We start from the raw sequence: 15,925 nt of genomic DNA, 5'->3' as shown, positions 1-15,925 counted from the left end.
CGGCCTTTTAAGAAGTTCTCTCTTTCCTTGATTTCACTGGGAGGGAAAAGAGGTAACTAACAAAGCTTTGAGCCAATCAGGGGAAGCCCTGTGGTGCATAGGGAAGTAAGGATCTCAGAGGACCATGGGGAGGCCCCGTGCTATCAAGGAGTCCTCTGACTCATAAGGAAAATTAGTTGTGTCAATGCATACGTGTATTTGGGGTGTGAAGGTAGGGAGAGTGTGGTAGCTTTTCTCAGATTCTCAAAAGGGTCCGGAGACCCAAAAGCATTTAAAAAATCTGAACTAGGCATGGTTGGGGAAAGAAGATAAAAAGAAACATCTTGCTTGGAGATAGCCTGGGGAAGGTTTAGCAACTTCCCAGTAGAGTCAGATATACTGGTCCAGGACTTGTGTTCTACTAGGGAAATTTCAAGATAATTATGGGGCTGGGCATGGTAGCTCACACCTGTAATACCAGGAGTTTGGAAGGCCGTAGTGGGAAGATTGCTTGAGCCCAGGTGTTCAATACCAGCCTGGGCAATATAGTGAGACCCTGTCTGTACAAAAAATAAAAAAATAGCAGGGCATAGTGGTGCACACCTGCAGTTCGCTGAGATTGTGCCACTGCACTCCAGCCTGGGCGATAGAGTGAGACCCTGTCTAAAAAAACACACACACAAAAATAAATCATGGAAGGTCAGAGTGTGTTAAGTTGAGCATTTCAGAAGCAATAGTATTTTTAAAATTATTTTTAAAAACTTAAAATTATTATAAAAAACAAAATTTATTATCATAGTCACTTTCTTCTCTTTCTTTCTTTCTTTCTTTCTTTCTTTCTTTCTTTCTTTCTTTCTTTCTTTCTTTCTTCCTTTCTTTCTTTCTTTTTGAGACACAGTCTCGCTCTGTCACCCAGGCTGGAGTGCAGTAGCGCGATCTCGGTTCACTGCAACCTCTGGCTTCCGGGTTCAAGCGATTCTCCTGCCTCAGCTTCCCAAGTAGCTGGGACTACAGGCGCATGCCACCATGCCCGGCTAATTTTATTTGTATTTTTAGTAGAGACTAAAATACCGTGTTACTCCTGACCTCATGATCCGCCTGCCTTGGCCTCCCAAAGTGCTGGGATTACAGGCATGAGCCACCGTGCCCGGTCTATCTTAGCCATCTTCACGTTGTATTAAGTATATTCATATTGTTGTGAAATAGATCTCCAGAACAGTTTCATCTTACAAAAATGAAAGTCTACCCATTGAACAACAGCTACCCATTTCCCTTCCCCCAAGCCTCTAGCAACCACCATTCCACTTTCTGTTTCTATGAGTTATTTGAATTCTTTAGATCCCTTGTATAAGTGGAATCATGCAGTATCTGTGTTTCTGTGCCTGGCTTATTTCACTAGCATAATGTTCTCAGGGTTCATCCATGTTGTTGCATATGATAGGATTTCCTTTGTTTCTATTTATTTTTTATGTTTAGCTAGTCAAGTGAAGCAGTGGGAGTGGAGACGGAACAAAGGAAACTGTAACTGGTTGTGATCAATTAGTTGTAAACACCACTGCACTCAGGACTGCGGATTTCCTTTGTTTTTAGGGCTCAACAAGATTGCATTCTGTCCATATACCACATTTTGTTTATCTATTCATCTACTGATGGACTTCTGGTTGCTTCTGCCTCTTGACTATTGTGAATACCGTTGCCATGAATATGAGTGTGCAAATGTCTTGTTGAGACCTTGCTTTCAATTCCTTAGAGTATATACCCAGAAATGGGATTGCTGGATCATTATTTTAAATGTTTTGAGGATCCTCCATGCTGTTTTCCATAGCGTTGGAAGCAGCAGTGTTTTCAGCTGAACCTAGAGCAGGGTCACTTATAGAGTAAGGTAGTTGATCGTGGAGCTGTCTCCTTTAAAATAGCTTTTTTGGCCAGGTGTGGTGGCTCATGCCTGTAATCCCAGCACTTTGGGAGGCTGAGGCAGGTGGATTGCTTGAACCCAGGAGTTTGAGACCAGCCTGGGCAATATGGCAAAACCCCATCTCTACTAAAAATACAAAAAATTAGCCAAGTGTGGTGGTGCATGCCTGTATTCCCAGCTACTCGGGAGGCTGAGGCACAAGAATCACTTGAACCCGGAAGGTGGATGTTGCAGAGAGCTAAGATAGTGCCACTGCACTCCAGCCTGGGTGACACAGTGAGACTCTGTGTCAAAACAAAAACAAAAACAAAAACAAAAAACTTTGTTGTATGTGAAGACAGTATGGAATAGTGGTTTGGAGAAGTTAGACAGAGCTGTGTTCAAATCACAGCTCCACGATCAACTGGCTTTGTGCTTATCTATTTAGGCCATCATCTACTCAGCTGTGAAATGGGTAACAATAGTACCTTCCCTAACAGAGCTGTCATAAGGGCAAGAAAGTTGTACAATCATTTTAATTTAACAAATACATATTCAGTGCTTACTACATGCCAGTCAGGCACTGTTAGAATCACTCCCCAAATATTGGCCCTCATAACAACCAAATGAAGGAGATGCTATTCTTTCTGATGAGGAAACTGAGGCACAGGGCAATTAAGTAACTTGTCCAAGCTCCCAGAGCTGGTAGCAGTAGTGCTGGGATTCCAGCCTAGGCCATCTGGCCGCAAGTCCACATTCACAACCATCTGCTCTGCTGCTTCTCAGGGTAAGGCGGGAGCATGAAGGATGGGCAGGAGGTACCGAGGGGTGGGAGGCAGCAGGAGCCGGGCAAGGGAGGGGAGGTGATTTGCAACTACCTGGAGACTGTGCATGTCTGAGAATCCTTAGACACATGCTTTGGGCACAAAGGCCTTATTTGGATATTGCAGAAGAGAACTTGGGGCTATTTGATGACACAGGCCTGCCATGGGGTAAGTGCTGGATGAATAAGAACTCTGGACAGCCTTATCCTCTCCTAACCCCTTCTGACTGCATCCTTCCTTTGAATTGCACATCTTTTGCAACAAGGTCAAAATCCAACTTCTGGCCGGGCACAGTGGCACACGCCTGTAATCCCAGCACTTTGGGAGGCTGAGGCGGGAGGATCACAAGGTCAGGAGTTCGAGACCAGCCTGACCAACATGGTGAAACCCCGTCTCTACTAAAAATACAAAAATTAGCCGGGCGTGGTGGGGCGTGCCTGTAATCCCAGCTACTCAGGAGGCTGAGGCAGGAGAATGGCTTGAATCCGGGAGACGGAGGTTTCAGCTGAACCTAGAGCAGGGTCACTTATAGAGTAAGGTACAGACACTCTGGTCTCCTTTAAAATAGCTTTTTTGGCCAGGTGTGGTGGCTCAGGCAGTGAGTTGAGATTGCGTCACTGCACCCCAGCCTGGGCAACAGAGCGAGACTCCGTCTCAAAAAAAAAAAAAAATTCAACTTCCTGCTTCTGCTGGGGTGCCTGGGAGGACCAGCTCCTTTTCCCAAGTCGCCCTCCAGATCCCACAACTCGCACCTCTATGAGTGGGATTGTTCCCGTACAGCCCAAGGGCAGGTGAGACCTGGGGCCTCCCCTAGGACAGGGAGGGCAGTCCTCTCCCCAGAGCAACCCCTCATAATCATAACACCCATGGGGACCTTAGGGTTTGAGTCAGGTGGGATGTGGGCGTCAGAGAATCCCACCAGGGCTCATCTCAAATTGGGGCTCTGTGTGCACGCGCGCATGTGTGTGTGTGTGTGTGTGTGTGTGTGTGTGTGTGTGTGTGTAGGTATGTGTATGTAGGTGTGGCACCCACATCTCACCTGCACAGAAAACCAAGTCAACAAAATGCTCATTCTTCTCTTTTGAAGCTTCACAGGTCCCTCTCCTTCTGGAAAGTTTTACTGAGGACACATGTGGCGTTTCTGCCTCTGCTCCCCACCCCCAATGACAAGGGAAAACAAAGAAGATAAAAAGGGAAAGCAAGAGAAAGAGGAAAAAAAAGGAAAGACAGGGAAAGAAGGATCTCTTCCCTACTCTCCGCCAATAACCTTGACTTTCTGGGAGGTTGCCGCCATTGCTGCTTCTAGACCTTGTCTTCTCATCACTCTGATATTTCAATTCTCCAGAGCAAGGTCTGGGGCATCTTTCTGTGCATCTTAAGGCAAGATCCAGTAGACAGCCAGTGAGCAGAAAATAACTTGAGAACAAAAAAGTATGCTTTTAAAATTTGTTTTCTGAGCAGACTGATGATCAGGTAAACACTGTAAGCTTTCATGAGTGGGCAGAGAAACCAAATTCGAGAAAACACTCCTGCGCTCACCATGGATCTGTTCCCAACCTCCTCACCAATTCCTCCCACCCTCCAAATTAATTTCTTCTCAACAGTCAGCCCAAAGGAAGAACCTGAAGATCTCAGGAATGCGTGCTCTCAAAACAAGTTGTTTTTCATCTGAGAATTGGGGACTTTTGCTTGAAAAACAACCATCTATGGCATAAACAGAGCAATAGGATACGAGCATGTGGATGGGCCCATCAGGTGCTCTTCTTGAAGACAGCTACCTGCGGGGGAAGGCCATTCTGCTACAGTCAGTTCGAGCACACAGATATCCCCCCACACCCCCAGAAATGTCCAGGGACCTCTGGAAAGAATCTCTGAGGATTTTCAGATATGCCAGCCCCTCACTGCAAAAAGGGTCTCCTGACTTGAGCCACTCACCCAGGCTTGTCCTCTGTTCTACTCTGGTCACCTCCACACTGAGTTCCAGAGCCCTTCATCTTGGTCCTGGTCAAAACTGTTCCCTTACCTTTTTTGAAAAAATGGGGATGGGCTCTCACTATGTTACTCAGTCTGGTCTCAAGCTCCTGAGCTCAAGCAATCCTCCTGCTTTGGCCTCCTAAAGTGCTAGGATTACAGGCATGAGCCACCGCACCTGGCCTCCCTTACCTTTTGACCCAGCAATTCTTCTAGAAAGGTATTCTTCTGATATACTTGCCCATATGCAGCAAGATCCATGCACAAGCCTGCCCATTACCACCTTGTTCATAAGAGCACAAAATTGAGGGCAACCTACATGCCCATCAGAAGAGGACTGGCTAAGTTTATCTGGCACACCCAGATTATGGAATAATACACAGTCCTTCAGTATGTGCTGGTAGCAAAAGATCTGTGAGCCATACTGCCAGCTGAAAAAAAGATGCAGAGAAGTGTGTGACTGTATTGTCGCTATCTTAGTTGGGTTTCCCCCAAAGCAGACCTTGAGACAAGGATTTCAGTGCAAGTCATTATTTGGGAGGTGATCCAGGAAGCACAGTGAGGGAGTGGGGAAGTGATAACACAGGGAGGAAAGCCAATAATGGCTGGGAAAAATGAGCCGGTTACCTCTGTGGACAACTGGGGCTCCATCCCATGGGGGCAGAACACACCTCAGAACTATGTCACTGAAGGACAAGGAAGCTGGGATATTTATCCACCAACTCCTGCCCCTCAGTGGTTGAGGGGCATCCATTCTCCGCCAATTCCAGTCAGCCCCAAGTGCAAGTGATCATGCTTCTTGGCCAGAGAGCATCCTCCTGCAGAGAGAGATACAGGAAGAGGTAGGCTTTGAGTGATATGTCTGCAGGCACCTCTGGAGAAGGGTGGGGGTGATCCAGGGGATATGAACGGAGTACTACGCCATCTGCAGTGATCCCATTTCTGTATCTGAAAAGTTTTAAAAATATATATATAGATATTATGCATATGTTTGGAAAAATTCTAAGGGTGTGGGCCTAGAGGACTGGGGGATAGTGAGGAGAGGTCTACTGAATTTGCATTAAAAAAAAACAAACTATATAACTATATCCAAGCTGTGCAACATAGCAAGACTTCATCTCTAAAAAAAAAAAAAAAAAAAAAAGAAAAAAGAAAAATTAGCCAGGCACTGTGGTGCATGCCTGTAGTCCCAGCTACTCAGGAGGCTGAAGCAAGAGGATTGCTTGAGCTCAAGAGTTCAAGGTTGCAGTGAGCTATGATTGCGCCATTACACTCCAGCCTAGGTGACAGAATGAGACTCTGTCTCTAAAAAAAGGAAAAAAAATCCATATATGATGTAAATAATTTAAAAACTGTTTAGTCTTCTTGAAAGCTGCTCTCTCTATAGCTACTAAAGCCCCAACTTAATTGTTCTGCCCACCTTGAGTCTCTCCCAGGACCAAACGGTATGTACCACGTTCTGTCTGAGCACCAGGTACAGTCCTATCCACTTTATTTATTTATGTATCTATTTATTTATTTACTTATTGAGATAGAATCTCACTCTGTTGCCCAGGTTAGTGTGCAGTGGTGCCATCCTGGCTCACTGCAACCTCCCCCTCCCAGGTTCAAGCAATTCTCATGCCCCAGCCTCCCAAGTAGCTGGGACTACAGGCGTGTGTCACCACACCCAGCTAAGTTTTGTATTTTTAGTAGTAACAGGGTTTCGTCAAGTTGGCCAAGCTGGTCTCGAACTCTTGACCTTAAGTGATCCACCTTTCTCGGCCTCCCAAAGTGCTGGGATTACAGGCATGAGCCAACCATCCCTGGCCCCTATCCACTTTATATGCTCTGTCAAAGCCAAGCTCCATGACAGCCCTGCCAGGTGGAAACTAGGGTCCCAACTTGAGAGATGATAGGAAACTGACACTTAGAGAACATAATGTAACATGCTCAATGTCATACAATGGGAGTGTGGGTCCATGAGTGGAACCAGAATTTGAACGAAACCTATCTGTCTCCTGAGCTTGTGCCTGCAGCCACGATGATCTGTTTCCACAGCTTCTCCCCATTCTATCTTGGGGAAACCTTGAACTCTTCCTCAGGCTAATTTCCCCTTCACACACGGAAATGGGTACTGAATGTATTTTAGGAGCCTCTGGTCCCTTGTCAGCCTTTTCCAACCTATGTGCCCCAGACACAGTGGAGGAACAGTGCTGGGAGTGGAGCTGATATGGTTTGGCTGTGTCCCTATCCAAGTCTCATCTTGAATTATAGCTCCCATAATTCCCATGTGTCATGGGAGGGACCCAGTAGGAGGTAATTGAATCATGGGGGCAGGTCTTTACCTTGCTGTTCTGGTGATAGTGAATAAGTCTCACGAGATCTGATGGTTTTATAAAGGGGAGACGATCTCTTGCCTGCTGCCATATAAGACGTGACTTGGCTCCTCGTTTGCCTTTTGCCATAATTGTGAGGCCTCTCCAGCCATGTGGAACTGTGAGTCCATTAAACCTCTTTTCTTTATAAATTACCCAGTCTCGGGTCTGTCTTTATTAGCAGCGTGAGAACAGACTAATAGAGGAGTCATTAATCTCTGTTATGGGCTGAACTCTGTCTCCACCCAAAAAAACTATGTTGAAGTCCTAATCCCCAGGACCTCAGAATGTGACCTTATTTAGAAGCAGAGGCTCGATTATCTCTGTAATCAAGTTAAAATGAGGTCATTAGGGTGGTCCTGAATCCAGTATGACTGGTGTCCTTAGAAAAAGGGGACAACTGGACAGAGAGACAGACATGTTCTGAAGGAGAATGCTACATGAAGATGCAGGCAGAGATCAGGGAGATGCTTCTACAAGCCAAGGAATGCCAAAGATTGCCAGGAAACTACCAGAAGCTGGGAGAGAAACAGGGAACAGATTCTCCTCACAGCCCTTAGAAGAAACCAACCCTGCCAATACCTTGACCTTGGACTTCCAGCCTCCAGAACTGTGAAACAATACATTTCTGATGTTTATGCCACCCACTTTATTGTATGTTGTCACTGCAGCCAGAGCAGACTAATACACTCTTTTCCAAGGCTGCCACTACCTTGTTGCTTTCCACTCTAGCATGTATTAGCCCTCAGTTGAGGCATCTAGGGAAAAAGGGAGGGGAAGCAGTTTTTACAGCAGTGGTTGTTCCCACCTTCACCTCTGACTTTTACCCCAGATGGACTGAAAAGTCTTGTTGCTGAGAAGAGGACAACTAGAAACAGAACATCTAGCTCTGGACAAAGGCTTCCAGAATCACATAGTAATTCTTCCTGTCTTTTGTGGTTGAATGAATGAATAAATGAGAGAATGAATGAAACTATGTATCCCTAGTGCCTTCGGCCTTACTCTAAATAGAAGCTTCTCTGCTTATGAAATTTTGGCCCACAGACTTTGATAGAAAGTTAAACACTGGCTGGGTGTGGTGTACTCGCACCTGTAGTCCCAGCTATCCAGAAGGCCGAGGCAGGAGGATCGCTTGAGCATAGGATTTTGAGACCAGCCTGGGCAACACAGCAAACCGTCATCTCTGAAGAAAAAGAAAAAAGAAAGAAAGGAAAGAGAGAAGGAAGAAAAGAAGGGAAGGGAAGGGAAGGGGAGGGGAGGGGAGGGGAAGGGAAGGGAAGGGAAGAGAAGGGAGGGAAGGGAAGGGAAGGGAAGGGAAAGGGAGGGAAGGGAAGGGGAGGGAAGGGAAGGGAAGGGAAAGAGGGAAGGGAAGGGGAGGGAAGGGAAGGCAAAGAGGGAAGGGAAGGGGAGGGAAGGGAAGGGAAAGAGGGAAGGGAAAGGAAAGAGGGAAGGGGAGGGAAAGAGGAAAGGGGAGGGAAGGGAAGGGAAGAAGGAAGGGAAGGGAAGGGAAAGAAAGGGAAAGAAGGAAGGGAAGGGAAGGGAAAGAAGGAGGGGAAGGGAAGGGAAAGAAAGGGAAAGAAAGAAGGGAAGGGAAGGGAAAGAGGGGAGGGAAGGGAAGGGAAGGAAAGGGAAAGAAAGAAGGGAAGGGAAGGGAAGGGAAAGAAGGAAGGGAAGGGAGGGAGGAAGGAAGGAAGGAAGGAAGGAAGGAAGGAAGGAAGGAAGGAAGGAAGGAAGGAAGGAAGGAAGGGAAGAAGGAAGAGAAAGCAAGCTAAGCACCAGAAAAAAAAAATGCATACTAACTCTGCTGCCACCAATAGGTGGAGGAAGTGATGGTTCCTTTGGGCAAATGAACAAATGAACACAAAGACAGTTGCCACAATCCAACTTGTTTACAATTAGAAGCATGTCTGTGTTTCCTTTACTCTCCTCTTCCCCTTCCTCCCATCCTCACTGCAAACCTTTTTTGAAGTACAACATATAGACAGTAAAGTGTGTAAACTATGAGGGCGCAGCTTGATAAATTTTTACAAAGTCAACTCAACTGTTAGCCGCCACTGAGATCAAGATCTAGCCCATCACCAGCACCCCAGATGATGTCTGCATGCTTCCCAGTTGATAGGCAACTGCTTTTCTGATTTCTGCCACCAAAGATTACTTTAGCCCTGTCTTGGACTTCAAATAAATGAAATTACACAGAATGCACTCCTTTGTGTCTGCCTTCTTTCCTCCCCATTATGTACGTGAAAGTTGTCTACGTTGTTCTATGAAGCCTTGCTTTGTCCTTTTTCATTGCTGTATAATATTCCTCAGAAGAAACACACCACAGTGTATTTACCCATTTCATTTCTGAGGGACATTTGGGTGGGTTGTCTCCAATCTGGGCTAATGTGAATAGTGTCGTGATAAGCACCTTTTCACAGGTCTTTGGGGGAATATATGTGCCTACCTGTGGGCATTTACCTAGGAGTAGAACTGCTGGGTCATAGGGCAAGCCGTTCAGCTTCGGAGGTTACTGAACAATTCTCCACTGTGACTGTGCCAAGTTACACACCCATCAGTAGCATATGTAGTTCCTGTTATTCTACATCCTTACCAACACTTACTATTACCAGTTATTTGTTTTGTTTTGCTGTATTTGTCATGCTGGTGGGGTAGTGTCATTTCATGGTGGTTTGAATTTCCATTTCCCAGATGACCAATGTTGTTGAGCACCCTTTCTTGTTCTTACTGATTTTTTGGATAGTTGCCCCATTCCTCCCTCCCTTACCTCTCTCTCTCTCTCTCTCTCTTTTTTTTTTTTTTTTGACCAAGATCTCTTTCTTAAAGCCCCACCTTTTCCTATTTAAAAGCCAGTGGCCCAAGCATAGAGAGAGGGGCCTCCTTGGAACTCAGCAAAGGCAGTTGTGTCCCGCTTTGTCTGGGTCTGTACTTAAAGTGCTGTGAATGTCGCCATCCCAACGCAGATGGGCCCCAGCAGGGTTGCTGCGCGTGTGTGTAAGGAATGCGGTTTCTGTATTCTGGCCTTGCCTGGTCTGCCTACCTTGCAGAATTATTTTCCATTACATAAGATTCCGCAAAAGGCCTTGAGTTGCTGAGAGGAAAGGCACTGCATAAAATGCAAACTAACAAAAGCATTGATATCAAGTAATGGGGGAAATCCATCATGCCCTTGTCACTGGAAGAGCCCGATTATCTGATGGCTGCTGGCAGACTCATCCAGGTAGAAAAGGCAAGATCTGCAGGCTATAAACAGCCTCCTGGCCCCCAGCCTGGCCGAATACTCAATAATTTGCCTATCAATTAAGCCAAAGGAGAGGCGGGTGTGAGTAAGAGGGAGGGAGAAAGGCAGGCAGCTAAGTAGGATCTGCTTGTCTGTCACAAGGCCTCCTCGATTAACCATATCCTAGGCTCTCCCAAATGACTCATTTAACAGCGTTCAGTTTGTCCATCCGTGAAATGGGCCTAACTGAACCAAATGGTTGTCATTTCTTACTTTGCAGAGATTATAAGGATAAATTTCATGAAAAGCAGAAAGCAGTTGCAGTTGCAAAAAGAAGCAAGGGAGCAAAAACGAGATGCCCACGCCAGGTTTTGCAGTGGATCTGAATCGAGCATAAGGAGCCTGTGATTTTGGAGGGGCTGGTGGCATAACCCTGTGAAGCAGATGGGATTGATGGCATCCTCAACCTCCACACTGCTAAAGGAACCTGAATCAAATTCAGATGTCCAGCCTCAAGAAAGGGGACTCCATCCCAATTCAGAGGCAGAGCTTTACCCTTCTAGCCCGATCAATGGTAATCTCCCAGAAACTGGTTTTGGGAGTGGGGTCATGTGATCCAGTGTTGGCCAATGAGCTGTGAACTAATTCTGTTGAGGGGACTTGTTTTACTTAGGAAGGCAACCCTGGAAACATTCTTGATATTCAGCAGGCCTGTACCAGTACAGCTAGAGTTTTTTCTTACTGGTCTGCTGTGACCTACTGTACAGGTTGTTGAATGTTTTGAATATCACTCCTGACTGGAAGAAGAACAGTTCCTTGCCGCTGGAGGTTGTGTGTCTGCATGTGATGCCTGAAACTGCAGTAGCATTTTGGGACCAGTTGGAGGCTGAAACTCACACATACGCCAAGGAGGGCAGAGAGAATCACAGAGGAGCAGCCTTGAAGTGCGCATCTCAGGGCACTTCCTGCCTTGGGGTTTCTAGTTATGTGAAAGTAAACTCCCTTAACATTTTGAGTTGAGGGTTTCTGTTACTTGCAACCAAAACATCCTCCTTAGGATGCGGCCTACAGATCATTCTGGAAACAGAACAGCTGAAAAGGCCCCCTAAATAAGGGCAATTGGAGCAGTAAGGCCAGCCTGTGTCAGCACATGACAACCCATCTGATATGGTTTGGATTTGTGTCCCTGCTCAAATTTCAATTTGAATTGTAATTGCCATTGTTGGAGGTAGGACCTGGTGGGAGATGATTGGATCATGGGACAGAATTCCCATGGATAGTTTAGCATCACCCCGCCTCAGTACTGTATAGTGAGTGAGTTCTCACCAAATCTGGTTGTTTAAAAATGTGTGGCACCTCCCCACCCTTCCTCCTCCTGCTCTGGCCATGTGAGATGTCTCACTCCCCCTTTGCCTTCCATTATGATTGGAAGTTTCTTGAGGCCTCCCCAGAAACAGAAGCTGCTATGCTTCCTGTACAGCCTGCAGGATTGTGAGCCAATTCAACCTCTTTTCTTATAAATTACCCAGTCTCAAAAAAAAAAAAAGGAAAAAATAAAAAATAAGGAAAATACCCAGTTTCAGGTATTTCAGTGTGATATGGTTTGGCTGTGTCCTCACTCAAATCTCGAATTATATCTCCCAGAATTCCCATGTGTTGTGGGAGGGATCTGGGGGAGGTAATTGAATCATGGGGCTTGTCTTTCCCATGCTATTCTTGTGATGGTGAATAAGTCTTACGAGAGCTGATGGGTTTATCAGGTGTTTCCACTTTTGCTTTCTCCACATTTTCTCTTGCCACCACCATATAAGAAGTGCCTTTCACCTCCCGCCATGATTCTGAGGCCTCCCAACCGTGTGGAACTGTAAGTCCACTGGGAAGAAAAAGTCCACTCTTTTTCTTCCCAGTCTCAGGTATGTCTTTATCAATAGCCTGAAAATGGACTAATACACAGTGCAAGAACAGACTAATACATTATCAGAGCCTAAGCAGAAAAGAGTGTGGGTATGAACTAGTAAGTAGAGTCCCTGTGTTATACCCACTCCTGGCCTGAGGCCTCTCAGTGCTCATGGGTGAGGCTAAGGATCTGGGGGTGTCCTCCCCAACCCCATCAGGAAGAGACGACTGGAGAAGCAGAGCCTCTCCACATGAATTTTATGGAGTAATCAAGGACAGTGAGTTGTTGCTAAGGGTGTGTGAGGCAGGGTGAGAGTGCGTGGAGTAGGGAGGCTCCTATGTAAAGAGAATACAATGCTACTCCCTTGTCCATGGTTTTGTTTTCTGTACTTTCACTTACCTGCAGTCAACTTTGGTCCAAAAAGATTACATGGAAAATTCTGGAAATAAACTTAAATTGTGCACCATTCTGAGTAATGTGATGCAATCTTGCATCGTACTGTTCCATTCTGCCCAGAACGTGAATCATCCCTTTGTCCAGAGGACCCACACTATCTATGCTACCCGTCCATTAGTCAGTAGTCATCTTGGTTATCAGATCAGCTGTCACGGTATCAAAGTGTTTGTGTTTAAGTAACCCTTATTTTACTTAATAAAGGCCCCAAAGTGCAAGAGTAGTGATGCTGGCAATTCCGATATACCAGAGAGAAGCCATAAAGTGCTTCCTTTTAACTGAAAATTTGACTTTGGCATTCCTTGATTAGGGTTCAGTACTATCTGTGGTTTCAGGCATCCACTGGGGGTCTTGGAACACATCCCCTGCTGACAGAGGGGGACCAACTTTAAATGAGACTGAGATTGTTTCTCACAGAGCGCTCTGCGTTGCCAGAGCAGTCATAATCATGTGAAGCTTTCAGTTGTACAGCAGTTTTATTATAACTCCTCAATGTTTACTGATAGGCATCTCTCTCATTCTTCATAGAATCACAAAATCACAGACTGCCAGAGTCCAAGACGCCTGAGAGATAATCTTGGATGGGGGAATGGAAACTCAGAGGTGTCAAGTGATTTCTTTCAGGTCGCACAAATAAGAAATGTCAGGGAAAGGCTCCAAACTGGGCTGCAGAACTTCACAGGCAGTGCCCTTTGTGCTACCCACATGGCTGGGGAGCAGAGGCGGGGAGTGCCAGAGTGGACAAGAGAGGTCTGCTTAGGGGCTGGCTGACAAAATGGAGCCACGAAGGGTGAATAAACTTGCTAATTTGATCTGTTCTCAGTGAACTCCTGTGTTTCTGAAGTCTTGGAAGACACAAGACAAAGTCCCCAAGGCTGGTCTCATGGTTCTGAAGGTGCTCTCTTTCTCTTATTCCCAGACTCTCTCTGTTGCAAGAAGACAGATAAGGGGACCACATGTACCAGTTGTCCCTGCCTAAGTCTTTGTTTTGGCTCAGAGCTGACCTTAGCTTAGGACTCAGCATTCTTCATGTACTCCAAAGAGAATCTGCTCATTCCTAAAGCATTCATGGGCCATGCAGGTTGTAATGAAGAATTTGTGGGAAGATGGAGGAGGGAGTTACATCCAAAATATCCAGGCTGCTGAGTTTTATGTTGCCAGGGGGTAACTCTCACTTAAGATACAGTGTGACAGTCGCCCCTGGAGGTGTGCAAGGCAGAGACCCTGTGCATATCCCACTGTAAAGGGAATAAAGAGTTTCATCAGGGCACTGCCCATGCTCCCTTGGCCAGTGCTGGAGGCCACCAAAACAGACACAATGACTGTTTCCTGGGATGGTCACTGTGGCAAAGTAGGTCACTGGTGCTGGAGGGTTAACATCCTAAGAACAACTCTTGATCACAGATGGAAGGGAGTTGGTGCATAAACAGCCTAGCTCCTGGCTCTTCAGTCAACAAACCCAGGGTATGGGGCATGTTCCACACAGAGGGCCCTAGCAGGATTGAGCCCTGTTGCCTACCTGTTCCTTAGCACACCCTTGATTGATTTCTCTCCCTTCCTTGTCTCACTTCCCCAGCCCCTCACCATGCTTCCCGGGACCACCTCCCCAACAAACTACCTGCACTCAAATCTTTGTTTCAGGGTCTGCTTGTAGGGGGAACCCAGACTAAGGCATCCTCGAGGTAATTCCCTCCCCTGACAACTGCCAACAGAGTTTTCCTCTCTGCCTCCACCTACCTAGCCTGGCCCCAGTCTTGTATGCTGCAGTTTCTTTTCTCCTGGATCTTAACTCCCACCCAACATTATCTCTTGAGAGCAACTCTGCCTTGATCAGTTTCTATGTCCTGCTCCACCCCCAACCACCCTCTGATCCACCTGGCCAACACACACACACACATCCATTACAATGTCAAAGTTTTTCCTGTAGCTTAGGGAAAGTTTACCTCCAGATATGGACTGAACCCAGCAGAAATAAAAAGGGAACAAAATGGCAATGTTCATGTTATTTTAGTTTTAATTCCACAGCATCTCTCCCAATTCCCAGCAGACAGGAGATGTGGCGGATTAAAGATGGCCACCAATGCTTTCACACTCCTGGAAGTCTAGATGTCTTCCTTTAAATCTGGGTGGCTTCTGTGACTTCTTTGACCAATAGAATATGGCATAAGTGATGCTGTGCCAATTTTGGTGCCCAGGCCTTAAGACCCTGGCAGCTTACGTTTCCTGTCTCTTGGAACACTCACTCTTAGAGCTGCCACATAAGATGTCTGACTCACCTACTAGAGACATCGCATGGAGAGGCCCTGAGATCGTATAATATGGGAGAGCAGCCCAGCGAGCCCAGCCTTTTAACCTTTCTGGCCAAGGCACTAGACATGGCCCATCTTGGACCCTCTAGACCAACCAGGCTGCCAGCAAATACTGCTGAGTATTCTCAGGAGATACCATATAAGGAACAAAAGAACCGCCCAGCCGAGCCCTGCCTGAATTCTGACCCCCCGCAAAGTTGTGAGATGTAATAAAATGGTTTTCCTTTGAAGTTACTAAATTTAGGGATCGTTTATCATGCAGCAATAGATAACTGGAACAGTAGGCATCAAAGAAATGTTCATTGAATGAAAGATCAAAGGAAGGAGAGGAGAAAAGAAGGGAAAGGCAGGAAGGCGCTGCAGAGAGGGAGGAAAGGAGGGCAGTCCCCACTTGCTCTCAGGCAGCTGCAATGGGGCTGATTATATGGTAAGCACTTGCAATGCTCATCATTCCATTTTGAGGAGACAGGTTCCTTTTGCATAAGCTGCCACCTGTGTTATGTGTCATTTAACTCTGTTACCTGATTACCCTGTTACCTTTGATTGGATCGGGAATCCACACCCTGGGCATGAGGTGTCCTGGCTTGAGAACTCTGAGGAGCCCCAGCAAGGCTGGTGCATCTGCACGGCGTGGTGAGGAGCCCACTTGATGAGATCCACTCTGGGGGAAGTGTTCAATTCTGGACACCTTGAGAGGGAGCAGTAGAAGCCAAAAGAAACTGGTCCTCAAGAATGGAGGTGGCTCTGGAGTTTGGAGCAGCCGAGGACAAGACCAGATGACAAGTCTTGCTGTGGCTGCTGCCATTTCCAGAAGCAAGGCAGGAGCTCTTGGTCATGCTTGGCCCTCCAGGGGCATCTATAGACCCTGGCACCTGTGCTAACCTCATTGTGTCTCTGTGCTTTATAACCTGAGAGAGCCTAATAGGATGAAAAATAAAGTGAGTGGCGTGTCTGAATGTATATGCTTCAGAAGTGCATTTGTGTGTGTGTTTGTAGGTTGCATGTGTGCACACGTGAGTGA

Source organism: Macaca mulatta, chromosome X, assembly GCF_049350105.2.
Source record: "Macaca mulatta isolate MMU2019108-1 chromosome X, T2T-MMU8v2.0, whole genome shotgun sequence".
Lineage (NCBI taxonomy): Eukaryota > Metazoa > Chordata > Mammalia > Primates > Cercopithecidae > Macaca > Macaca mulatta.
Note: the sequence above shows the minus strand (reverse complement) of the source record.